General features: G+C 43.0%; 1 protein-coding gene across 4 annotated transcripts in view; it reads right to left on the reverse strand.

The window, feature by feature from the left end:
- Nucleotides 1–27,374, reverse strand: part of KLHL18 (kelch like family member 18) — a 54,639-nt gene that overhangs the window by 26,910 nt on the left and 355 nt on the right. The window contains exon 1 of one of the 4 annotated variants that reach the window (XM_081247506.1): nucleotides 3,043–3,133. The exons of 2 other annotated variants lie outside the window; for them this stretch is intronic. The gene's annotated coding sequence lies outside the window, so the exon portion shown is untranslated. Of the gene's footprint in view, nucleotides 1–3,042; nucleotides 3,134–27,374 lie in introns of those variants that run through there. One more of the 4 variants, XM_081247507.1, reaches the window with a different exon arrangement.

The following is a 27,374-nucleotide window of genomic DNA, read 5'->3' on the forward strand; positions in this document are numbered from 1 at the left end:
TGTTCTCCCCAATTTTCCATCTCTTTCATTTGGTCTATCTTCTGGGAATCGTCTTTAACTTTACCTTTCAATATTTCTGTGTTGTATTTTTCATATTTGCTATCATATTTTTAATTCCTTTTTTGGGGGGGTGGCGTGACATGTGGCATGTGGGATCCTAGTTCCTCAACCAGGGGTCGAACCCGTGCCCCCAACATTGGGAGCACAGAGTCTTACCACTGGACTGCCAAGGAAGTCATCATATTTTTAATTCTAAGAGGTCTTGTTTTCTGGAGGTTCTTTTTTTTTTTTTTTTTTAAAGAATCTAGTTCATCTTTTATGCATGCAATATTTTCTCTAATCTCTCTCAAGATATTATAGTTAAAATCTTTCCTTCTTCTCCTCCCTGATTTTACTGTTTCCTGAGTTCTTTTCACCTCCATTTGATTTGGACTCTTTTTTTTTTTCCCCCTAAGGAACCATTTAGAGTTTCAGAACAGTACTTTTTATTTTATTTTATATTTTGGCCATGCGGCATGTGGGATCCCAGTTCCCCAAACAGGGATGGAACCCACACCCTCTGCATTGGAAGTGCAGAGTCTTAACCACTGGACCGCCAGGGAAGTCTCCTGGACTCTGTCTTTTATGTTCTTTAAATGTCTCATGACACTTGGCTATCTGCTCATACTTTTAGAAGCTGTTTGAAAGCTCTGTGTATGGGAGCTAAGCTTGCCAACTTGTGTGCTTCACATTAGGGTGATCAGGCAAGAAGAATCTGCCATTTTATTGAGGATCCCCAAAAGTAGATAGTATCGTTAAGACTTTTTCTCTGGGATTAAATTTATCAGAGAAGGATCTTTCAGTCTCTTGCATGAGAGCACCTGCCTGCAGATATTCTGAAAACTGTGAGAAAGGGGAATGGTCCTATTAATCACTATATAGAACTTTGTCTTAAAGCCCCTATTTTCAGTTTTGCTCCATATTCTATCTCATCTTCTGTGCTTGGTGTGCCTCTGGTTCAATATCTAAGACTAAAATATCTGTCTCCTGAGAGAGTAGAGGAGGGGCTGTAGGCATCTAACTGCTTTTCACATAGACTTTCAACTAATCTTCCTGTTTTCAGTATTTGGTTTCTCTGATTCTGGAGCTATTCCAGGGTTCTGCATTACAAATCCTCTTTGTTAGTTCCCTGCCACCCCTCCCTGCCAAAGCAGGCACCTTCAGTTCCTCTGGCCCACTAAGTTCATCACACTTGCTTCCTGGCTTCAACATTCCGTTGACCTCTCATTTGCTGATCTCTCTTTTCCCTCTTACTATCATTTTAATGGGATTACAGGAGGAAATGAGGGCAAAATGTGCATTCAGTTTGCTGTGTTACACTGCTATGCATTTATTTTCCATCTACAAAGTAAACAGAAGACAAAAGAACAAGCTGTATGTGCACGAACTAGGTGACCTGATTTCCCAAAAAAGCTCAGCTAAAGAGAAGACAGGCCTATCTTGGGATATGCTAGGCAGATTACATCTGAATTCTGTGTTCAGTTAAGGGGAACAACTAATTTGTCTTTATCTAGAAGAGGGAGACCAAGATGGAAAAGGGTCTGGAAGCTACATCTTACGAGGAATGGCTAAAGGACAGATAATTTAGGGATGACTATAGCTGTCCTCAAAGACTAGAAGGGCTATCACATGGATGAGGGCAGATCTGCAAGTTACAAGGAGGCACATTTTAGTTTATCACAAAGAATAACAGCTTATTACCTAAGAACGTTTAGGGAAGTCCTTCACTGATTCTAAAACTATTAAGGGAACTTCCAGTTCTACAATCCTAGGATAATACACTATGGTGAAAAGCTTAAAAAAAACCCAAATACTCTCACTGTACTCTTAGTTAAAAAAAAAAAAAAATGAGATGATCATTTATGAAGTTCCTTTTGCTAAGTACCCATTACACATATTTTCTCATTTTAGTCCTCACAGCAACCCTCTGCATTAAGTAGCTACTGTGAATTCCATTTTATAGATGAGGAAACCAAGATTTAGAATTAACTTGCCCCAGTTAAGTAGCTATTATGTGAAAGAAAATTATACTTGAGTTGTTTACTGGTGGAGTTTGAGAGGGACCCAGTAAATAACACACCCCTCCCAGCTCAAGTTCTCAGCCAACTGGGAAATTTTTAGAATTGAAAAATAAACTAACACACATAATAAAAGTATATAGAATTAAATACAAACAGGTGAATGAAAGTAAAACTGGGCAAATCTGAATAAGAGTAGCTGATTGTGTCAATGTCAATATTCTGCTTGTAATGCTGTACTATAATTTTGCAAGATATTACCACTGAGGGAAACTGGGCAAAGGGTACACGGGAATCTCACTGTTAATATTTCTTAACTGCATGTGAATCTACAATTATCTCAAAATAAAAAGTTCCCTAAAAAAAAAAAAGGGACAAAGCAAATGGGAAATCCAAATGATAAATCTAATATTGTAAACTACAGCTTATACAGGAGGACAGTGTGTTCCCTATTTTAACATCTTGAATTACACAGGCCCACGCAAAGGCTACTTTCTCCACTGATCTTCAATTACACACTGTTACTGCAAATCTCCTCCCTTTTCCATCCCTAAGGTGGCAAAGAAATGTGAACTGCTGCTACAGAAGTTAGGAAAAAATAATCAATAAGCAACATATAATTGATTGGTCAGAAAAGTTAAGGCTATCTGGCATATATCTCTACCTTTAATCACATTTTGCTATACCTACCTTTAAATAAACAATATTATAAATATTAATAAAACCATATTTATTATAATCATAAAGTATTAGTAATGCAATTGAATCAGACAGTAAATTAAATGAATTTAATTAAATATTAGTGAATTAAATGGAATCAGATAGTAAAGTATTGGGAAGACCCAGGTTCAAAGTCCAAGATAGGAGGGAAGGAAAGAAATGAATCTATGGTGTCATGAAACACTCTGAACTGAAAGAGCTAAACTCATGAACACACATGTGGAAGTTACCCAGGTGGGATCAAGGTATTAGGTACACAACACACCTCTAGTGCCCGTGCTCACAGGACCACTTACTACGTGTGTATCAGCGCCAGCCACTTAACCACTGTGGGATGATTTGCAATGACCAGCATCTGTGGAGCAAATTAGGGGCAATCACAAGACTTCCTAGGTATATACAATTCTGCGAAATTTGCTTCTAAGAAAAAAAAAAAAATCAATTCAAACGGGAAAGCCCAAACCACTTCCACTAAAACTGCAGCAAAGACTGAGCATTCTTGCCACTTAGCTTCTACAAAGAGTGGACACAGAGCCTTTTCCTGAGCAGTGGTGGTGCACCAGACAGGTGGTGTAGCATCAACATTGGAGTTAGAAGGCCCTCACCAGTTATGTTACCTCAGACGCATCCCCTCCAAATTTGGCTTCCCAACTAAAAAAGTGAGACCATTCCTATTCATCTGACTTCTCAAGTGTATTTGAGAAGATCTAATTTAAGAATGGTTGATATGAACATCATTTGACCAAATGACCAGGGTCACTCCAAATTCCTGAAGCTCCAATGGGAAAAAAGTATTGTCCTGTGCAGACCAAGCTGATGTTGCTGTCAATCCTGGGTCTTGTTTGGAGGGATGGATCTGTGCTGATTTGTCCTAGCCTGGCCACCAATGGGAATAATTCAAGGGCACTTTTGCAAACAACAGAGGTGCTCCATAATGGTGAACAGATAAATAAATAAATACCTGGATGGATGGGCTTTGGAGCAGAGTGCTATTTAGCTTGTTCTGAGAGGGGCCTCAGCATTGCAACTTTGGTCGCGTTAAATTAAGTTATATACAATACATGTGAAAACACCCAGCTCAGCATCAGGCACTTAACAGAGATTTAAAAGTTTTTTGTTGCACCCAGCTGAGAGCAACGGCCATGAAAGACCAAGATATAAATAACTGAAATCCTCTCAAGTTCTGTCTGATTAATAGAACCCTGGTAGAGAGATTAAATCTCTGAGTTTTAGGGCCAGCTCTACTATAGATACAAGCAAGCTGCCTAATTTTACCACACCTCAGGTTTCCAGGTTGGAATATAGGATTATTACTTATATGCGCACAGCAAGGAATATACTAGTTTAAAAAAACTTCTTAAAAGCAGCACCAAAAATACTGGAAAAAATATCACAATCAACCACTCTATTAGGCATTATTAGAAAGTTCAGCATGGGGTCAAAGGTCAAAATACTTGCCAGTCTCTACCTGTGCCCATGCCAGAGGAGACGGAGAGCACAAGCCACATGATACATATAAACTGCACCGATTTCAAGGCCAGCTGTTCCTTTTCTGTATGACCCAGGCAAATCTCTTCCCTTTATCCCTGAGCCTCAGTTTCTTCATCTGTAAATAAAGGGCTTTAACTGGATCAGGGTTCTCAAAAGGTAGTAGCTGTGTTAATAACAGTAGCCTATCACGAATTCAGTAAAGCTTTCTTTTTAATCATGATGGAATCTACATGCATTTGAAAAATAACTGTACCTACACCTAAACGATATAATTTATCTGGCCCACAGATTGGTGCACATATAGATTTGAGGGCCCCCTGCAATAACTCTGCAGAATCCCTGTAGCACAGGAACCCCTGCACCAGAGGTTCTCAGAGGTCCCTTCTAGTTAGTAGTGTCTGAGACCTTGACTGAGCAAAAGGAACCAGAAATCCTCAGCACCTCATGTCTACCTAAGTTTTGACTTTGTTTAACACACACACACACACACACACACACACACACCCTCCTCCCATTTCCTTCCTTGGAAAGACTGGGGAATCTTCCATTCCTGACCCTGCCCTGGTGGTATCTTGGATCAACAGGGATAGTGTAGCGTGACACCACAAATTCTGTTCCCTATCACAGGCAGGTGAGGCGCAAGATTCAACCAGTTGCTTATTCAAGCAGGAAAAGCAGCAGGACAAAATCTGAGTTGGAAGTAATCTGAGACAGGTGTTCCCAAAGAAAGCAAAAGATACACCCAGAATTGATTTCTCTTTGATGGAAAACATTTTGATACTATTGCTCCTACCTTCAAGGAGCCCACAATGAACATAAATTAAACAATAAGTGAACAGTTAAGTGCCCTGCCTGTGCAGACAGAATACCCTTGGGATCAGTGGGGTTTAAGATTAAGCGTTTAGGCAGTCACAAGAGATGCTGAAAGTGCATAAATAGTAATCCATAATTTTACTAAGGCACACATTTGAATCATAAAGACTATGAATCTTGTGTGTAAGAATGAGCCTGTAAGAATGAGTAGCGATGGGTTAATCTCTAAAATTCCTTTGGGCTAGAAAGTCAATAATTAAGAGAGACAGTATATCATGGTAGATAAGAACATACTCTGGAACTAAATTACCTGGGTTCAAATCTAGGTTTTGCCATTTACTAGCAGTGTAACTCTGGACTAGTTACTTAGCTTCACTGTGCCTCAATTCACGAAATCTGCAAAAATGGGGTAAACAGTACCTCCCTCATTGTGTTATTGTGAAGATTAAATTAGCATTTAATGCATGGCATTTAAAACAGTGCGTAGCACATATTAAGTGCTAAATAAGTGCTTGTTAAATAAATAAAATGTCCTTAAATTGAGAACTTTATAGAATTTATTTTTAAGACCTTTAGAGAAAGGGTTGGCAAACCATGGTTATGGGCCAAAATTTGGCCTTCCTGCCTCTTGGTTTTTTCTGTGACCCATGAGCTAAGTGTAGTTTTTTGTTTTTTGTTTTTTGTTTTTTTTGCGGTACGTGGGCCTCTCACTGTTGTGGCCTCTCTCTTTGCGGAGCACAGGCTCCGGACGCACAGGCTCAGCGGCCATGGCTCACGGGCCCAGGCGCTCCGCGGCATGTGGGATCTTCCCAGACCGGGGCACAAACCCGTGTCCCCTGCATCGGCAGGCAGACTTTCAACCACTGCGCCACCAGGGAAGCCCCTAAGTGTAGTTTTTACATTTTTAAATGGTTGAAAAAAATCAACCCTAATATTTCATGACATGTGAAAATTGTATAAAATCCAAATTTCAGTGTCCATATATAAAGTTTAATTGGAACACAGACATGCTCATACAATGGCAAAACTGAGTAGGTGTGATAGTGACCAACGGCTTGCAAAGCCAAAAATATTTACTATCTGCTTCTTTATAGAAAAAGTTTGCTGACCACTGCTCTAGAGTCACAGGAAGAAATATTATGAACAGGGATGTGAACACATTCTCTAGAAAGAAGAAGATGCTGATCACTTATCTAAGACCCCCCCCCATTCTCCACCCACGTCACACCTGATTTTCTGCTGGTATTCACAGACTCCCCTGCCAAACCAGTATGATCTGTCTGCACTTTGTGGAATCCAGCACTGAGATAAAGTGTCTTATACAACGCTTGCTCCTCTTCAAAAGGAAGTGAGCTAAGGCATTCACTCTGGAGTCATGAATAGCCTGTAACCACCAAATGCCTTGTTATTTTTTTGTTTGTTTGTTTGTTTGTTTTTGCGGTACGCGGGCCTCTCACTGTTGTGGCCTCTCCTGCCGCGGAGCACAGGCTCCGGACGCGCAGGCTCAGCTGCCATGGCTCACGGGCCTAACCGCTCTGCGGCACGTGGGATCTTCCCGGGCCGGGGCACGAACCCGCGTCCTCTGCATCGGCAGGCAGACTCTCAACCACTGCGCCACCAGGGAAGCCCCAAATGCCTTGTTTTAAAAACTTCAGTTTCTTTCTTTTTTTTAAAAAAATTATTATTTATTTTCTTTATTTTTTTGGCTGCATCGGGTCTTAGTTGCAACATGAGGGATCTTGGTTGAGGCATGCAGGATCTTTTGTTGCGGCACGTGGTCTCTTCGTTGCAGCACGTGGGCTTCTCTCTAGTTGTGGCCTGCGGGTTTTCTCTCTCTCGTTGCGGCGTGAGAGCTCAGTTGTGGTGCACAGGGCATGTGGGATCTTAGTTCCCCGACCAGGGATTGAACCCGAGGTCCCCTGCATTGGAAGGCGGATTCTTTACCACTGGACCACCAGGGAAGTCCCTAAAACTTCAGTTTCTTAATCATAGTTATACAATTATTCTTTCTCCAACCCCCCACCCCCATGGAGTTTCAATGCTAATTAGCCTCAGCAAATAATGCAGCCTTGTCCATCAGATACATAGGAGATGGACTGCGTGGAGATGCCTTGAAGCATCTGCCTTCCAACCTCAGGTATCAACCTATCCTCCACGTTATTCAGCGACCACCCAGCACAAAGCCAGCTCAGCCCACCTCTCCACGGCAACCAAAATCTTACACGTGAGACAAGTAAGGCTACTCCATGTTAGAGATGGGAAGCTTCAGTCTCAAGAATTGCACTTTTCTGGGCTTCCCTGGTGGCGCAGTGGTTGAGAGTCCGCCTGCCGATGCAGGGGACACGGGTTCGTGTCCTGGTCCGGGAAGATCCCACATAGGCCCATGAGCCATGGCCACTGAGCCTGCGCGTCCGGAGCCTGTGCTCCGCAACGGGAGAGGCCATAGCAGTGAGAGGCCCGCGTAACGCAAAAAAAAAAAAAAAAGAATTGTACTATTCTGTTCTTACCTACTCCAGTGGACTTCAAACTCTTTGAGGTAATAAGGGTCTTGTACATCCCCTAAACAGTTCAGTAAATATTTATTGAAATTAAAATACCAACTCTATCCTTAATAGCTGCCCAGAAAATCAACAATTCCCTGTGAAAATAAATTAACCCTGTAGACAAAAAAGCAGTTTCACTAAAAGTTATAGTCAAAATGGACTGCAGGTTCTTTCAGTTAAGTTTACAAAAGGATATGGAAGACTGAGAAGGAGGCACTGTGATTTTTCTACTCATTTCCTTCAAAATCTTCTTACATATATAAGTAGGTACAGTAAATCTTCAAATAACCACAACACTTGAGGGCTAGTACAACAATCTATTATTATTATTTACTATCAACTAGATATCATATGATCTCTATATAGCTGTGTAGTATAAATTTAGCTATTAACTATGTATTAATACTGCTATAATAATATATTAACCATGAATGATCTATAATAGTACGATGATGATGATCTATTAACAGTTTTAGGTTACTTGAAGGTTAACAGAAAGAAACACTTGTAGCTTCAATACATGCCACTAAAAACCTTCCAAACAAACATGACTAGCTATGGACTCTACCTCATGTCAGCTGTATTCAGTGTGCCTTACCTTCTTCTGGGAATGTCTTCTATCTTCATTCCCACCACACTATACAAAATATGACCTAAGCCCTACCAATTAGACCCTTCCTCAGGATTTTTCAAATAAGGAAGAAGGAAGAGGGACAATCCCTCCAGGTACCAAGGAGCTATCAGGTGCTTCATCCCCTTCCGTGTGTGATGAAGCAGTCTGCAGTGGGAGAAGGATGCTGACCACAGAAGGGACGAGTCTTAGCAGCATTTCAGTCCCCCAGGCCCATCATCAACCCTATCTTTTCTCCTGTTTGATTACATGAGCCAATAAATGATTGGTCTAGACTACTGAGGCTAGTTCTGCCATTAAGAGCCAGAGCTCTGAGCACTGTGGTCTGGAGAAAGTCCTGGGGAAATGCAGGAAAGGGGGACCTTCCTTCCTGATCTTAATAGATGGGCTCTAACTAAAAGTGGTTTCGGCTCTGATTGCACCCTGGTGGTGCCTCAAGGCCCCCACTCTGCTCAACAGTTAGGTCTTAAAGGATCCCATGTGTGAAAACACCAGGGTGATAGCATCCGCTACAGGCATCACAGGCATAAAGCAAACACAGTGTTTTACTGACTGGGAACACTGCGGGGGATGCAGAAACGGGCAACAGGTACCTGGTGCATGGATGACTCATTTTTCGAATTCCTAGCAGTTTATCTTCTGAGAAAAATATCGTAACGTTGGATAGGGATAGCCAAACCCAGCATCTGAATCCCCATCATAACTGGGGTATGTGACCTGCCTGAGGTCAGATGGACAGGAGCTAGGGCTACTTAGTGTCCTCCTCTGTAAGTGTGAACAGTAGACTCTGAAGAAATGTTACTCCTAGCTCACACTCCCCCTCCCCTTCCCCCTCCAAAATGAGACCCTGATCATTTTAATAGCCCTATAGCTAATAAAGAAATCGATTTTGTAATTTTAAAACCCCTGAAAAGAAGGTCTCCAGGCTCAGGTGGTTTCACTAGAGAATTCCACCAAACATTTAAAAAAGAACTAATACCAATTCTAAACAATCTCTTCCAGAAAATAGAAGAGGAGGGGACAACTCAAATTTATTTTATGAAGCCAGTATTAGCCTAATACCCAAACTAGACAAAGATCGTACAAAAAAAAGAGAAAACTACAGACCAATATCCCTCATGAATATAGATGCAGAAACCCTTAACAAAATATTAGCAAATAGAATTCAGCAATATATGAAAAGAACTATATACTGTGACCAAGTACAGTTTATTTCAGGGATCCAAAGGCAGGTTCAATATTCAAAACTCAATCAATATAACCCACCATACTAACAAGTTAAAAGAAAAAGAAGTCACATGATCCTCTCAATCAACGTAGAAAAACCATATTACAAAATTCAACACCTATTCATGATAAACACTAGGAGTAGACGGTAATTTCCTCAACTTGATAAAGAATGTCTACAAAAAAACTTTAGCTAACTTCATACTTACTGGTAAAAGACTGAATGCTCTCCCCTAAAATGAAGAAAAAGGCAAGGATGTCTACTCCTACCACTGCTATTTAACACAGTTCTGGAAGTTCCAGCCAGTGCAGTAAGGTAAGAAAATGAAATAAAAGGAATACACATTAGAAAATAAGAAATAATACTATCCCTATTTGCTAATGACACGACAGTTTATGTCCAAAATCCAAAGCAATCTACCAACTCCCACCCCACACAGAAACACCAAACCCCACGCAGAACTAACCTAGAACTAATGAGTGAGTTCAGCAAGGTCACAGTACATAAGGCTACAGGACACAATACTGACATAGAAAATCAACTGTATTTCCACATACTATCCATTAACGTGTGTAAACCAGAATTTGAAATATAATTATATAATTGTTCAAAAAAGTAAATACTTCAGTGTAAATCCAACAAGCTGATTTAGAGGACTTACATGCTACAAATGCTGATGAAAGACATCAAAGATCTAAATAAATGGAGAGACATACTGTGTCCAAGGATGACAAGACTCAATGCAATAAAGACATCAATTCTCCCCAAACTGGTGTACAGATTTAATGCAATTCCTATCAAAATTCCAGCAAGATTATTTTTATAGCTATAAAGATTATTCTCAAACTTATATGGAAAGGCAAAGGAACAAAAACAGCTAAAACAATTTTTAACAAAAATTAAGTGCAAATGGCCAATAAGCACATGAAAAGATGTTTAACATCATTAATCATCTGGGAAATATAAATCAAAACCACAATGAGACACCACTTCACACCACACTCACGAGGATAGCTATTATCAAAGGAAAAAAAAAAACCAAACAGAAAATAACAAGTGTTGGTGAAGATGTGGCGATACTGGAACCCTTGTGCACTGCTGGTGAGATGCAAAATGGTGTAGCCACTGTGGAAAGCAGTTTGGTGGTTTCTCAAAAAGTTAAACACAGAACAATATGACACAGCAATTCCACTCCTAGGTATGTATCCAAAAGAACTGAAAGCAGAGTCTCAAAGAGGTATTTGCACACCCATGTTCACAGCAGCACTACTCACAACAGCCAAAAGGTGGAAGCAACCCAAGTGCCCATCAATAGATGAACGGATAAACAAAACATGGTATATACATACAACAGATTGTCACTGAGCACTAAAAAGAATGAAATCAAGAAAGAAGCCACAGATTGGAAGAAAATATTTGTAAAACACATGTCTGATAAAGGACTGTTATTCAAAATATGCAAAAAATTCTTAAAATCCAACAATAAGAAAACAGCTGAATTTAAAAATGGGCAAAAGACTAACAGAAATCTCACCAAAGAAGATACACAGATGACAACTAAGCATATTAAAGAAGCATATTAAGATACTCCACACCACGTCAACAGGGAAACGCAAATTAAAACAATGAGGTAAAAATACACATCTACTAGAATGGCCAAAATCCAGAGCACTGACAACACCAAATGCTGGCAAGGATGTGGAGCAAAAGAAACTCTCATTCATCGCTGGTGGGAATGTAAAATGGTAAAGCCACTTTGGAAGACAGTTTGGCACCTTCTGACAAAACTCAACATATTCTTATCATATAATCCAGCAATCACACTCCCTGGGATTTTCCCAAAGGAGTTAAAAACGTATGTCCACATAAAAATCTGCACATAGATGTTTATAGCAACTTTATTCATAACTGCTAAAACCTGGAATCAACCAAGATGTCCTTCAGTAGGTGAGTGGATAAATAAACTGTGGTACATCAGGTCAATGAAATATTTTTCAGCATTAAAAAGAAATGAGCTAGGACTTCCCTGGTGGCTCAGTGGTTGAGAATCCGCCTGCCAATGCAGGGGACACGGGTTCGAGCCCTGGTCCAGGAAGATCCCACATGCCGCGGAGCAACTAAGCCCATGCACCACAACTACTGAGCCTGCGCTCTAGAGCCCGCGAGCCACAACTACTGAGCCCACGTGCCACAACTACTGAAGCCCGCACGCCTAGAGCCCGTGCTCTGCAACAAAAGAAGCCACTGCAATGAGAAGCCCACGCACCACAATGAAGAGTAGCCCCTGCTCGCCGCAACTAGAGAAAGCCTGCGCACAGCAACAAAGACCCAATGCAGCCAAAAATAAATAAATTAATTAATTAAAAAAAAAGAAATGAACTATCAAGCCATGAAAAGACAGGGAGGAACCTTAAATGCATATTTAAGTGAAAGTAGCCAATCTTAAAAAGTTACATACTGTATGATTCCAACTACATGACATTCTGGAAAAGGCACAACTATGGCGATAGTACAAGGATCACTGGTTGCCAGGGGTTAGGGAGGGATTAATAGGTGGAGCACAGATGATACTTAGGGCAGAGTTTTAGGGCACAGAATATGGGTTTTTTTTTTGCTGTACGCGGGTCTCTCACTGTTGTGGCCTCTCCCGTTGCAGAGCACAGGCTCCGGATGCACAGGCTCAGCAGCCATGGCTCATGGGCCCAGCCGCTCCGCAGCATGTGGGATCTTCCCATACTGGGGCACGAACCTGTGTCCCCTGCATCGGCAGGCGGACTCTCAAACACTGTGCCACCAGGGAAGCCCACAGAATATGGTTTTTGATAAAAATATGACACACATTTATCACAAAAGTGTTCCCTAATGTAAATTATGGACTTTGAGTGATAATGATGTCTCGATATAGGTTTATCTATTATAACAAATGTACCACTCCGGTGCAGGATACTGATAGTGGGGGAGGCTGTGTGTGCAGTGCGAATAGGGAGTGTATGGGAAACCTCTGTGCTCTGTTCATTTTTGCTGTGAACCTAAAGCTGCTCTAACAAAACAAAAGACTATTTTTTTAAAAAGGAATGATATTCTAATACATACTACAACATAGATGAACCCTGAAAACATTATACTAAGCCAAATAAACCAGGGACAAAAGGACAATATTTTATGATTCCAGTTATATGAAGGGTCTAGAATAGGGAAAATCATAGGGACAAAAAATAAAACAAAGGCTACCAGGGGCTGGGATAAGGGGCATTGAGGCATTATTGCTTAATGTTTATAGAGTTCTGCTTTGGGTGATGAAAAAGTTTTTATAAATAGATAGCAGTGATGGCTATACAACATTGTAAATACATTTAATGAAACTGAATTGTACAATTAAAAACAGTTACAATGGGGGAAAAAGGTAAAATAAAATAGTACAGTGGCAGGAGTAACTACTCATTTCACGATTTATTATACAGACGGCTAGAATAAGCAAAACTGTGCTGTACTGGTGCAGGAATAGGGACACTGACCAATGAAACAGAACAGAGAACCCAGAAGTAGCCCCACACAGGTACAGCCAACTGGTTTTCGACAAAGGTACACAAGCATTTGTGTACCTTGAATGGAGGAAAGACAATCTCTTCAGCAAATAGGACTGGAGCAATTGGACGTCTTTAGGCAAAAAAAGGAACTTTGACATAAACCTCAGTTTATACAAAAAATAACTGAAATCTGCCAGCAAGTGGGAAATAAAGGCAGGGTTTCTATGTTGCAACCTGGAAGAACTGTTTCTTCTTTGGGAAACCTCAGTTTTTGCTCTTAAGACCTTAGACTGATTGGATGAGGCCCATTACATTACGGAAGGTCATTTGCTTTACTCTAAGTCTACTATTTATTTATTTATTTATTTTTCTTTTCGGTACGCGGGCCTCTCACTGTTGTGGCTTCTCCCGTTGCGGAGCACAGGCTCCGGACGCGCAGGCTCAGCGGCCATGGCTCACGGGCCCAGCTGCTCCGCGGCATGTGGGATCTTCCCGGACCAGGGCACGAACCCATGTCGCCTGCATCGGCAGGCGGACTCTCAACCACTGCACCACCAGGGAAGCCCCTCTAAGTCTACTATTGAAATGTCAATCACATCTAAAAAATATGTTCACAGCAACATCTAGACTGGTGTTTGATCAAACAACTGGGCACCAAAGCCTAGTCAAGCTGACACACAAAATTAACCATTGCACTCACATATGCTGGTAGGAATGTAAAATGGTACAGCTACTCTGGAAAGCAGTTTGGTGATTTCTTCTAAAACTGAGAATGAATTTACCATGTGGCACAGCAGTTGTAGTCTTGGGCATTTATCCCAGAGAAATGAATACCTACATTCATACAAAATCCTGTAAATGAATGTTCACAGCACCTTTATTCGTAATACGCCCAAACTGGAAAGAACCTAAATGCTCTTCAGTGGGTGAGTGGTTAAACAAAACGTGGTGCATCCATACCATGGACTACTACTCAGAACTATAAAGGAAAAAACTATCGATACAACAACTTGGATGGCCCTCAAATGCATTATGCTGAGTGAAAAAAGCCCATCTCAAAGGTCAAATACAACACTCTTGAAATGATATATGGAAAACAAGTTAGTGGTTGCTAGCGATTAGAGATGGTGGGTGGGAGGGAGATGGGCCTGATGATAAAGGGGTAGCACAAGGGAGATCTTTGTGGTCACGGAATAGCTCTACATCATGGAAGTGGAGGTCACTGGTAACCTTGACAAGAGCAAATGGTGGCTGCCTGACAATATGAACTTACCTATCCTACTAAAACACGAGTCCCACCAAGGGAGCAATCTTTCATGTTTCCTGGAATAGTCTAGCAATTAACACTCAGTATATGTTGAATGAATGAAGTTTCTGAATGAATCAACTCGATTTAAAATTGAGTCTGGTCGTGTCAGTCTCCATTTTGTTGAGCTCCCTACTGCCTGAGTCAGATCCAAATTCTAAACTGGCGCCAATCTACCCTAACCAGTTTTATTCTCCACCAGGCCTCTCTTCCAAGCCTCTGCCAATTCCCTTACAACGCTCTATTCCCTCTGCTTGGATCCTTATCCCTTACTTTTCTGCCTGGTGAATTATTCCTCATCCTTGAAGATCCAGCTCAAATGTTCCCTCCTGAGGGGCTAACCTGACTTCCAGGCAGTCAGCTCTCCCCTTCCTGTAGCACCTGGTACAAGCCTCTAGCACACAAGATACCACACTATGTTGTCCCTAATGAATGTCTCTGCATCAAGGCTGAATATTCTTCCCATGGAAAGGATTGTATCCTAGCACTTAGTGCCTCATTCTCGAGTCTTCTTAATGAATCCTAAAACGATTTCATCTAAAAGGTAGCTCTCAGTCCTTCATCTGAGATAAAGATAACAAAACTTCTAGGAGTTTCACCTCTGCTTTTTAATCCTGGTCTTCTGGCTCAGGGCTGGTGGAACTGGTGGGAGGAAGGCACTGGCCCTTAACTACAGAAAGCATCAGGAGTGTTACTCTCTAACCTTATCTGAAAATTTATTAGTTGAAGTAAAAGCCTCAAGAAAAAGACGATAAGGCTTGGGGCCAACTGGCAGAGGGCTTGCCTTCCAAGCTAACAGTGCATTCTCAACCCTGGAAGAAATAAGCCACTCCACAGTTGTCTAGTTCAGGTGCATGTCTAACAAGGTGGCATGTAATGAAATGGGGTGGCAGGGGTGTCACTTCATCTTGAATGCTGGATAGCTTGCCTGCCAGCCCAGAACACGGTCAGAGGGATGCTCATCCATCCTACTCTACGCAGAAATGTTTAGTCCTCACAAACCCATGGGGCCGGGAAACAGATGACAAGTACAATGAAACATATGGAATTGGTTTGGTCTGGGGTTTTGATGGCATTTAAAGCACACTGTGTGAAACCCTCTGTGATGGAGCTTGGGTGTCTCTGCTTTAGGGGGCCCCACGGGGTAAGTGATTCAGGAAGGGGGTGAGAGAGGAAGTGGCTGACCAGCTAGCACTAAAAAAAGACCTGGGGCTATGGTCCCACGGGAAGAGCCAGTAAAGAGCTGGCTAAACACTCAGGCCTGTCCCCACCTCTTCCAAACCCTTCCCTGGCTCACCCATGTCCAGCAAGGTAGAATGGGAGGTAAGTAGGAGACAGGAGGGAGGAGTCATCAGAAACCACTCAACATCTAACTGTACCAACCACATGTGATTTGCAAATGTTTCTTACCAGTTCAGACTCCTGACCATGAGAATTCAAGGAGTTCAGTCTGCATTCAACCCACCTCCCCAAACACACCTTCCACCTTGCTCCTCCATGTCTTACCTGTTCAAGAAACATCCTGCATACGCACTTTCATGCCTGGGCCCTTGAACAGGCTCTCCCCAGCATGGAATGCCTCTTCCTACCATATCTGCCTGTCAAAGTCCTATTCATCTTGCAAGGTACCAATCAGACACCATCCTCTCCATGAAACCATCACAAACCCTCTAAACTGGAAATAACTGCCGTCTCTCTGGTGTTCCCTCAGGCCTCTGGTGATACCGGGGCAGTTACAGAATTAATCACACTCTGCCTTGTCTCATAGTTAACTGATGGGTAGCTCTCTCTCTCACCAATCTTTAAATGCCAAAGATAGGGGCTGACTCCGACTCATAGCAGGGTGCCTCACGTACCTAGCAAAGCACCATGCACAGCTAAATGCACTTCAACAATATGTTGACTGAAGGAGCGTCTCGAACATAATGGCAGGGGTCCTTGAGGGTAATTCAGCAAACACTTTTCAACACTTGAAACACGCCAAGTACTGTGTTAACTAATGGATGCTTCACGTGCTTCCAAAGCTCAACATCTAGAGGTGGAGAAAGACTCTCTTAACACACCTACATTCTGCTCAGTATGCTAAGGGGGGTAGGTGCAAAGTGTTAAGGCAATGTTTCTCCAACTTTCAGGTGCACAGGACATAAGAATCACCAGATTCTAGCTTAGTAGGTCCGACATCCTGCATTTCTCACAGGCTCTCAGGCAATGCTGATGCAATGACAATACTCTGAGTAACAAGGGGTTAAAGTGGGAGAGGGAGAGATTAACTGCACCTGGAGGAATGAGAAAACTCTTCAGAGAGATGCGATTTCACACAACTCCCCACTGTGATAGGGCAAAAGAAAGAAGATGGCACAGGTCTCTGCCCAACAGAAACACAGGTTGGCAGGGAGTCAGGCAAACAAACTTTCGACCACAAGACAATGCTGAACAGACACAAATGCAAAGTGCTTTAGGAGAAGAGAGGAAGGAGTGTTTGGCCGCTTCTCTCCCCTTAAGAAGAGAAAACTACAAAAGGAGCTTTAAAGCGTGGGTAGGACTCTGCTGGCCGAGGTGAGTGGGTACTCCAAGCCAAAGGAATACTAGAGCAGAGCCCCAGAAGTTGGAGAACTTAGGTCCTTAGAGACAGCCAGCAGGCGGAGACTGTGTGCAACTAGGGGAGAAAGGCAGAGAGGGGCCAAGTCTGAAGGAACTGGACTATCAAGAACACAGATGGAGGGCTTCCCTGGTGGTGCAGTGGTTAAGAATCTGCCTGCCAATTCAGGGGACATGGGTTCGAGCCCTGGTCTGGGAAGATCCCACATGCTGCGGAGCAACTAAGCCTGTGTGCCACAACTACTGATCCTGCACTCTAGAGCCCACGAGCCACAACTACTGAAGCCTGCGCACCTAGAGCCCGTGCTCCACAACAAGAGAAGCCACCGCAATGAGAAACCCGCACACTGCAACAGAGTAGCCCCCGCTCATCGCAACTAGAGAAAGCCCGCGCACAGCAACGAAGACCTAACACAGCCAAAAATAAATAAATTTATAAAAAAGAACACAGGTGGAGATCCTAGAAAATTCACCCAGAGTGGCAGTCGACACCAACAGAACATCCTTAAGCTTCTCCCTCTTATATCTCACAGAAGGCAGTGACAGATTTCTGTGAGCAGCTTAGAATAATCAGAGATTCAGTTAAATCAGCAGTCCTTCCAATAATCCTAGAGAAAACCAGCCAGCAGCTGCTGCTCCTGCACTGCCACTACCCCATGGCTCTTCCCAGATGTCTTGCTGACTTAAAGTGATAGCCTATGGACATGTGGAAAAAAAGGCAAGCTTTACCCAACATGGGTAGGACCACCTTTGAAAACCACCAAGAGCCGAGCAGCTCTGTTCTACTTCCTGCTCCCCTGACAAGTTTCTAACCTCTGATTTTCTCTGTGGTGTGGAAGAACAGACGTTCCTTCAACAACAAGCCAGAACTGGTCTTTCTTGCTCTGGCCATTACCATTATCTCTCCTGAATGGACAAGAAGGGGAAAATGGAAACGATATGCTGTGCTTGCTTCATGAACTATGGAAAATGCATCCTACCTCTCTTAGATACACCTCTAAGACTCACCCTGCCCTGCCGATTCTTCATTCACTCATTCATAAATAAATAAATACTGTCTAGCTTCATTCATTCATTCATTCACTCATTCAACAAGTATCTACTGAGCTGTACTGTACTGTACTAGGAATTATGCTGGGCCTGGGGGCTACCTCTCCGACCTTGTGTCCTTCCCCTTTTCTCCTGGGTCATGCTATTCTTATCACACCAGCTGCCTGCTATTTCCCCAAAATGCCAACTATGCTCCTGCTTCAGCTGTGCTGATTATTCCCTCTGCCTAGAATACTCTTCCCTCAGATACACTTATGGATCCCTCCTTCCCTTCCTTCAGGTCTCTACTTAGAGAGACTGGCTCTGGTCCCTCTGAGAAAACAGCACTCAGTCCCCTTATGGTCCTTTATTTTTCTCCATAGTACGCATCACCACTGGACATTTTATATCTGTTCATTTGTTTATTGTGTCGTCCTGTCCCCCACACCCCCAGGCTGGAAGGTAAGCTCACATTCACAGAGGTTCTGCCTACTCTGCTCACTGCTGCGGCCCCAGCACTTAGGACAGTACTTGGCTCATGGAAGGCGCTGACATATCTGCTGATACACTGTTGAATGAGAATGAAAGGGAAGTCACTCAGAGCGGGAGAATGACATGATCAGAGCTGAAAAACAATCCCTTAGCTATACCAGGATCATCCCCTAAAGGGTTTAAAAGAATTCTCAGCAAGCTGCTAGAGTTAAAGAAACCCCAGGTTAGGTAAAAGGTGAAGAGGGTCTGAATTAGGACAGTGGGTTACTGAGCACCTGTTATGCAGACACCTCAGTAAACGATTCAGTCACAGCCCCTGCTCTCACAGTTACAATACTGTAAATAATTATGTAACTGTCATTATGATAAATGCCACAAATACACCTAAAGGAGAGGGGACAAGCCAAAGCCAATCCCGGAGTTTCAATCCTACATGACTAGATGGATGGTGTGCCATCCTTACACAAAGGGAACAAAAGAAGAGATTGTTGAGAAGGGAAAGAGGCTTCATTTTAGACTTAATGAGCGTAAGGATCAACAGGACAAATGGAAATGCAGGTCTAGTGTTTAGGACCAAAATAAGCAGTTGGAGCAAAGATCTGAAAGTCATTTGTAACTTGTAAACTATGCCAACAAACCTTCAGTGGAAGACAGGTTAGCATAGTATGTTTCGCTGATCCTCAGGATAGCTCTGTTAAAGGTTACATGACATTCAGATTTTACATATCAGTACAGGAAAAATAAGCTTATAACATGTGTGCATCACTTAAATGTGTATCTCTTAGAAGTCAATTCCTTTTAAGAGACCACTTGAAGTGCAGCCACAGGGCTGAGCTAATAAAATGTGGCTCTTAACAGCTGAAGCAGCTTACTGCAAAAGCTAAAGAAGATTACTCCTTAGCATGAAATGTTTTTGATCAGTGGATCCGGACAGAGACAAATTCTGTTTTTAGTGTCTCTCCAATCACAAAGCACTATGAGCAATCTCATTCGCCCACTTGCTAACAAGTCTTCTTCAGCTTCTCTCTTCTTTTTTAATTGTAGTAAAATATACATAAAATTTACCATTTAAACCATTTTTAAGTGTACGGTTCAGTGGCATTAAGTACATTCACACTGTTGTACAACCATTACCACCATCCATCTCCAGAACTTCTTCATCTTCCTAAACTGAGATTCTGTACCCATTAAACACTAACTCCCGATTCCCTCCTTCTCCCAAGCACTGCGAAATCTCCATTCTACTATTTATTTTTATGAATTTGACTACTCTAGTTACCTCATTTAAGAAGAATCATACGATATTTGTCCTTCTGTGATTGGCTTATTTCAAAACTCAGACCAATGTCTTTAAGGTTCATCCATGTTGCAGTATGTGTCAGAATTTCCTTCCTTTTTAAGGCTGAATAATATTCCAGTGTATATATGGAATATTATTCCATTGTACGTATGGAACAAAATGTACCACATTTTATCCATTCAACCACTGATGCAGTCCACCATTGGGCTGCTTCCATCTTTTGCATATTGTGAACTATGAACATGCTTGCACAAATATCTGTTCTTGAGCCTATTTTCTAAAAAGCATTTTTGTGTTCTCATCAGATATGCAGCACACTGCCCAGACAAGTTGGGCCATACCTGAACTACTGATCTACTTTGCCTGCCAAAACCCAAACTCCGGCCCTTACCTTCACGGCCCTGCACACAGCCGCTCAGGTCCACTGGAACACAGGAGCCATCACGGTCTCCTCTGGCCTGCCATTGTGCAAGCAGCTAAGCATCCTCAGCTTCAACTAAGACAGAAAGGGAGCACGGTGTCTTTAGTTAATGCTTTGGAATAGTCTGCTTCAAGCTTCAGCAGAGTTACAAGACTTTAAAGATGAGATGCAAAATATAACAGTAACTTCTCCTATGTCAGTTATTCAGTCACCGACCAGGACAGTCCCATGATCACCTGCAGTAAGCTGGAAAAAGAAAGTTTTTCACTTCTGGTTCACCCGTACTCTTTAACAAGAGATGCTTCCAATTTCTGAAGTATACGCCGGGGCAATAAAGCAACTGTAATCTACTCCAAAAACCTTAAACTTTACAAAGGCCATATCAGTATACAATATGGGTAAGGCAACAGGTCTGGCCCACACCTGTTTTTGTAAATAAAATTTTACTGGAACACAGCCAGACCCATTCGTTTATGTACTGTGTACAGCTGCTCTAGCTATAACACCAGAGTTGAGTAGCTGCAACTGAAACTGTATGACCCACAAATCCTAAAATATTTACTATCTGGCTCTTTACAGAAAATGCTTGCCAACTCCTGGTTCACACATCTTGGTTCATTCTCTCTTCTCCCCACCTAGAAACAAGTAATGATGTGATCAGCTGTTTGGGTAGAAAAGGCCTAAACTGATTGTGGGGAAGCCGGCTGGCTTCTATGCCAAGAAGGCAATGTGAGTGCCAACAGTCAACAAACCAAAAGTAGGAAGGTAGATGCCATACTTGTAATTCAGGAGGGGCTACAGGAACACATCTTCGGAAAAACATTGTGGTCTCATTTTCCATCAACCAGCCCACAAGCTGAACCAGGCACGGCCAAGGGGCAAACAATGGAATCTCACGCAGAAAACAATAGAGGAACCACCTGCAGTAAGAAGCATCCCCAAACACAGGCTTCTTAAATTCACCCAACTGGACGGCAAAGCTCCAGAAGCCTCAGAATGAATGCCATGAATGTTGCTCAGCTAGTAACTGATTTTCCAAGATACCTCTGTTGGGCTGCACACAACAGGCAACATGGCCTGCACTTGTCCAGCTTTAAGACCAAAGAAAGAGCCCGGAGTCTGCAGCAACAGAGACATCAATGGTGTAATGGATGGGGGACCTTACGTGTCTGAAGCAAGGTCCCGGAGTGACACCCCACCGTGTGCGGCAGACAGCGGGCAGGACAGGGTGGCAGTCTTCATTCCCACATGGAAGGGGAGATTGCTAGTTATAGGGGAATTGACATCAGGTGGGCTCATTAGTTACCACGGAAACCAGCAGAGGGGCACACCCCTCCCAGCTCCTTTGATAAGAACAATCACCAGCTGGGGTGGGGAAAAGAGTGTAGGAAGGTCAGTCATACGTGTAGGGTACAGGTGGAGCAGGCCCTGGCCGGGCAGGGGATGTACAGAGAGCAAGAGAACAGCCATCTTGAGTGCCCTAACCATACAATCTCCAACCCTCTTTCCCCACCTACGTGTCAGGAAGCATCAAACTCTCTCATTCATCTAATTGGTATCCAAATTTAACAGCATCACCTACAACATAACTCACAGAAAAAAGAGCAAAACTGACTTTTTGATATGAATTCATATCACAAGTGCACATTGTGATATGTGTGCACATGCTCTAAAGGAGCACATTCTTGCCCTTAGTTTTAATTACTCATTAAGCAGAGGCAAGGCTGAAAATGAAACACAATTACCTGAAGAAAGACAGTAGAAAGCCCCGGGAATGAGCAATATTCAGAGGCACAATATCTCCCAATACAGTGTCATTTCCAAATCGAAACAGTCAAAAATTCATATGTTCAGAAAACTAGCAGAAAAAGCCTGCATCTGTCTTCTCTCCTGAAATAGAACAGTGGTGTTGCATCTGGCCATACACATCACCGTCCTCCATGCTCACAGATGACACTGCAGATGGTGTTTGTTCCCTGCTCTGCTTTATACCATTAGCAGGGCAGGTGAGTAATCTGACAGAGGATGTAAAAGCAAGCTTCCACCAAACAGCTGTGTTGGATCTCAGATAATATAGCTTTGTGCCTTGGGCAATCCCTTAATATCACTAAGCCTCAGGGTTTTTTCACCTGTAAAATGGATGGCTTTGATAGAAGACCTCTATGGCTCCTTTTAATATGATTATTCTAGCTCTATAATTACACCCGTGTAACTCACCACACTACACATAGCATAAAAATGGCATGCATCAGCAAGTCCTTACCTCACTTCCTGACATCCTTCTCCACCTACTCTTTCATCACAAAATCAGCATGACAGCAAATTAAGCAAGATTCCACACTCAGATGTGAGGCTCTTGAAGTCAGTTTCAGTGAAAATTGTGTACCTGGATTCAGTGGGGCAAAAGGAAATATTCTAATACTGTGCCTTTCACCCATGAAAAGATATTTCCTTCTGAAGGCTAAATTCTCAGATCTGGGCTCAAAACTTTAGCAAGGGCCTTGGGAAAATGCTGGGAAGACTGATGCCGGCAGATCTTTGAGGAACCCTGTATTAGTGGTTGCAAAACTGTGTGTGTGTGTGTGGCGGGGGGAGGTTCCTGTCTCTTCTAAGCTTATGGGTCAGCGAATAGTATGTATATGCGCTGATCCCATTCTGCTCTCACAAATAAAGAAAAAGAAAGGATATGTGAGGAAAGAATAGAAATATAGGAATCTGGTGAGTCTAAATCTCATGAATAAGAGATTGTGGAGGGCTTCCCTGGTGGCACAGTGGTTGAGAGTCCGCCTGCCAATGCAGGCGACACGGGTTCGTGCCCCGGTCTGGGAAGATCCCACATGCCGCTGAATGGCTGGGCCTGTGAGCCATGGCCGCTGAGCCTGCGCGTCCGGAGTCTGTGCTCCGCAACGGGAGAGGCCACAGCAGTGAGAGGCCTGCGTACCGCAAAAAAAAAAAAAAAAAAAAAAAAAAGAGATTGTGGAGAACACGCATTGCATCTGGGGAGTCTGCCCAATTTGCTGGATCCAGATGAACATGACAGATGCGGCCTAAGCACTGGGCTCCTGGTAGCCCAGAGGAAAGGGGATGAAACCAACTGTTGGGAAGAGGAGATAAGAGCCTCTGTGACTGCAAACCTCTCTACCCAGACTTAGTCTTATGTTACAGGCTGCCAAGAAGTCTTGCACTACTATCCTTCTAACCTTTAAGATAAAATGATTTGCCAAGGAAAAAGACATGGGCTTTTTTCCTAATAGAAGAAGAATAATACTCAGTTCTATTCATAACCCAAGATCCAAAGATGGGCTCCAGGGGAACTGCTCTTATGACTGAATGCAAAAGTTTGCACATATGTAAGTATGTGCATTTTTCTGGGGAGAGAGTTCAGTGCTTTCAGTTTCTCAAAGAAGTTCGAGTCACCATAGATATAAAATGTGATTCTAAAAAATCCAGTATATCAATATTACTCTTTTCTGTTATGCCTCTACTTAACTATCCAACAGGCATCTAAGGAATTTAAATTTCAAATATTTCCAAAAAGAAAATTAAGCAAGGTTCAAGAGTTGGCAGTGAATTTTGAGAAAGTGGCATGCTTGCTAATGCTGTCACACTCTCCCTAAAACTTGGAAAGATAGAAAAGGTGACATGTTGTTAAGGATGAGTACAATTGACCTGAGGTAGATTAATTCAAATGGTAGCAGCTGAAATCACTTCAGTCACTGTCACTGATAGAAGAGGCAACAGGAGAGCAGGAAGGAACACCTGACCTGGAGTCTGGACACCAGGAGTCTAGTCTCTAGTTCTAGCTCTACCCAATCTAATTTGTGACCTTGGATGAGTCCCCTCTCCCTCTAGGCTTGGTCCTCATCTGTAAAATGCAAGCTATGGAAGTAGATCAGTGCTTTGCAAATGCTTTTAAGGCAATGAACATAATGTTTAGATAAAACCATCTAGAATTAAACCGAGTCTAAAACGAATTCAAAATGGCAGGCAGAACACATGCATTTATCTCCACTTCCCCTTAATAGGAAATCCCATTAAGTTATTATTCATAAATATCTTCTACTTACTGAATATTTACTACATGATTGTTTTAAGTGCATTAACTAGTGGAATCCTCAACACTCTTACTAGGTAGGTGATGATCCCCATTTTACAGATGAAGGAACTGAATCACCAGCATTTAAGGAACTTGTCCAAGTTTTCACTGCTAATAAGTGGCAGAGCCAGGCGATCTGGCTCAAGTCTGTATTGTGCTACCTCTCAGACTGACAATCAAGGAATAGCAAAGCTCCCAAGTACAAAGAAGCTGAGAGAGCAGATTAGAAATGTCACCATATTTTGGAAGATGAAAAGCAGACAAACGGATAGTAACTGACTTATATGGAGAATACTGAGTGCTCTAGATGGCAAGTCACTCCAGAACACCCTCCAAAACTCAACTGTTGAAGATACAGGTTTCCTCTGAAGGTGTGAACATAAGGAAGGCTGTAAACAGGCAGTACTGGTTCCCTGCCCCAGGCAAGTGCCCTGTCACTGCCCCAGCAGAAGTCTGGAGGTTTATTCTCTGGACAGGATGAACCAGAGACTCCAGACTTGGGCAACCAGAGCACCAAGGAAGACATGAAGTGGTACTATTCAGGGGGATTAAGGGAAAGTCTGCATACAGAAGCAAGAGCTCCCAGTCCCCTCCCACTATCAGCTCCTAGAATGATAACAGCCAGGCTTACTCCATGTAGGCAGAAGCCTGAAGGAAGATCCATGGACTCTGAACATATCCCATAGAAAAGGACAGGTCCACCACCTTACAGGTATGGCTCTCAGGATGTGGCCCGAGACCAGGAGTAGTATCACTGCGGAATTTATCAGAAATGTGAATTCTCAGGTCCATTCCAGACCTACTGAATAAGAAATTCTGGGGTGAACAATGTTTGAACAACTGTTTTTTTAACAAGGCTGCCAGGTGATTCTAATGTCTGCTAAAGTTTGAGAACCACAGCCCTACTGGGAGGCCCACTAATCAATAAACCCATCCCATGCCAAAAAGCTTCCAACCAGCTTTTCAGTTTCTATTTATTTGGAAGAAAGTCTGGAATCACCAGAAGTTTCAGGAAAGACTCTATCTTGAAAAAGAGAGACCGAGGGACTTCCCTGATGGTCCAGTGGTTGAGACTCTGCGCTGCCAGTGCAGAGGGCCCAGGTTCCATCCCTGGTCAAGGAACTAGATCCCGCATGCCGCAACTAAGACCTGGCACAGCCAAATATTAATTAATTAATTAACTAATTAAAGAAAAAAAAGAGAGAGAGACTGCAACAGATTTCACAGAGCAGCTCTAGGGAAGGGGAGTGAAATGAGGCAGAGCTTGGTTTGCGTGGCCTCTCTCTGGGCCCTACCATAACAGGGCATTGAACTGCTCCTCAGGCTCCACAGAATAGTCAGAAAACCAATGAAGCAGAGCTTTCTACAGTCCTGTCCAGCTCTAGCCTATGCCTTTATACTGGTCCTTATGCCCCAGATCCTTGAAACTAATATAGCAATTTAGACAGGCATTCTCAGCTGGAATCACTTCTGATAATTTACTTGTCCCTTTGAGTGAACAAAAAGTATTTCAATGGAAAAAACACACAAGCATTTTTATGCTACGGGGTTGCTATACTCTATATGTGCATTAAGTGCAGAGGCAAAATGCAATGCTTTAACTTACGTAGTGTGACCATCTCACTCTATCATTCCCTATTTGCTTCTCTGTGTCTTATAAGCTTTCCCTGGCTTACCCTTACCGCCTAAATCTTAATCCGAAAATTCGCCCCCACTCACCCCAAGTGTTACTGCCACAACCAGATCATTCTTTTGTTGACAAATCTCTAGTAGCCTCGACATCTACTACCATGTGATCACCGTGGACAAAAATCTCTCATTTATATTTACTTTCTCTGCTTCCTTCCAGCTCATTTTTCTCAAACCCTTTGGTTCCCCACTAAAGATGCTCTCCCCTCTCAGTCCACTTCACTCCTCTACTGAAAAACTAATCTCCTTCAGGAGGGGTTTATAGTGATGAAAACCTTAGGCCAGGCATTATGCAAAGAATACCACCAATTTTCTCATTTAATCCTCGTATGAATACGAAGAATTAGGAATCATCCATTTTTACACTGGGAAAGCTGATGCTTAGAGAGATTAAGTAACTTTCCCAAGGATTTTAATCCAAATCCTTCTATCTCCAAAGCCACACTCTTTTTTTTTTTTAGTCTTTGGTTGAACCATATACCATTCTCAATGCCACACTCTTAACCATTCTACTTTACCGTCTCCAGAGGTCTGACTCAAATATGTGGAAGAGGAAGTTTCCTTAACTTGTCGAAAATAAGAAGAGCAAACAGATCTCTGCATAGTTTTATTTTTTAAACAGGGTCCTTCACAGATGCTGACAGCCTTCTAGCCAAAGCCCAGCAGGGAACAGGGTTTGCAGCAGCATCTCCCCGCCTGGAGAGCCCCACCTGGCTCAACAGCTTGGCCAAGGAGCAGCACAGCATGCCTCTCTAGCAGGAATGGATGCAAAGCACGGGAGGAAGCCTGGCTCTTGCGCCCAGAATGCCAATAGGGAACAGGTGGTTAAGAGAGCCCTCTCCCCACGCAGCCCATCAGTCCATTCTCCGAGACCTTTGTGGTGCTGCTGGTGGTGGTAGTGTGCCTTCTAGTGCGAGGCAGAGTGGTTGCCCACCTCAAAAGATTTCCAGATGCGATTTTAAAAGCTCTTAAGAGACAAGGTAGTAATCTATCAGTCAAGGGCAAGCAATGACTCCTCAGGAAAAGCCCACGCCTCTACCACAGCGCAGCTAACTTCGAGGGGCACAAAGAAACGTCTGTAGTGGCAAGAAAAGGTGCTTCCGTAGTGCCCATCAGAATGTAGACAGAGCCACAGCCCCTTCGTCCATAGAGGAGCTGCAAGTCCATTTTCTCTCGTCTGAGTGACAGAAAAGGGAGGCGGGCACCCCAATGTCTCCACTCCGAGGGCCTCAGCGGCGCACCTCTCAGCCTTTCTTTCTAAGGGCTGAGAGGCTGTCTCTGTCCGTCTCCCCACTCAGTCCCAATCCCCCTCTCCCAGTCAGCGCCCTTCTCTCCCCTACTCGCTCTCCCTCCAACCTCCTTTCCCCACCCCGCTGAGCTCTAGACCTCTCTTCCCTTATCCCCCGCCTCTCTTCCCTCCCCATTCGGTCCCC

The sequence above is a fragment of the Mesoplodon bidens genome (genome assembly GCF_964165515.1).
Source record: "Mesoplodon bidens genome assembly, chromosome: 10".
NCBI lineage: Eukaryota > Metazoa > Chordata > Mammalia > Artiodactyla > Ziphiidae > Mesoplodon > Mesoplodon bidens.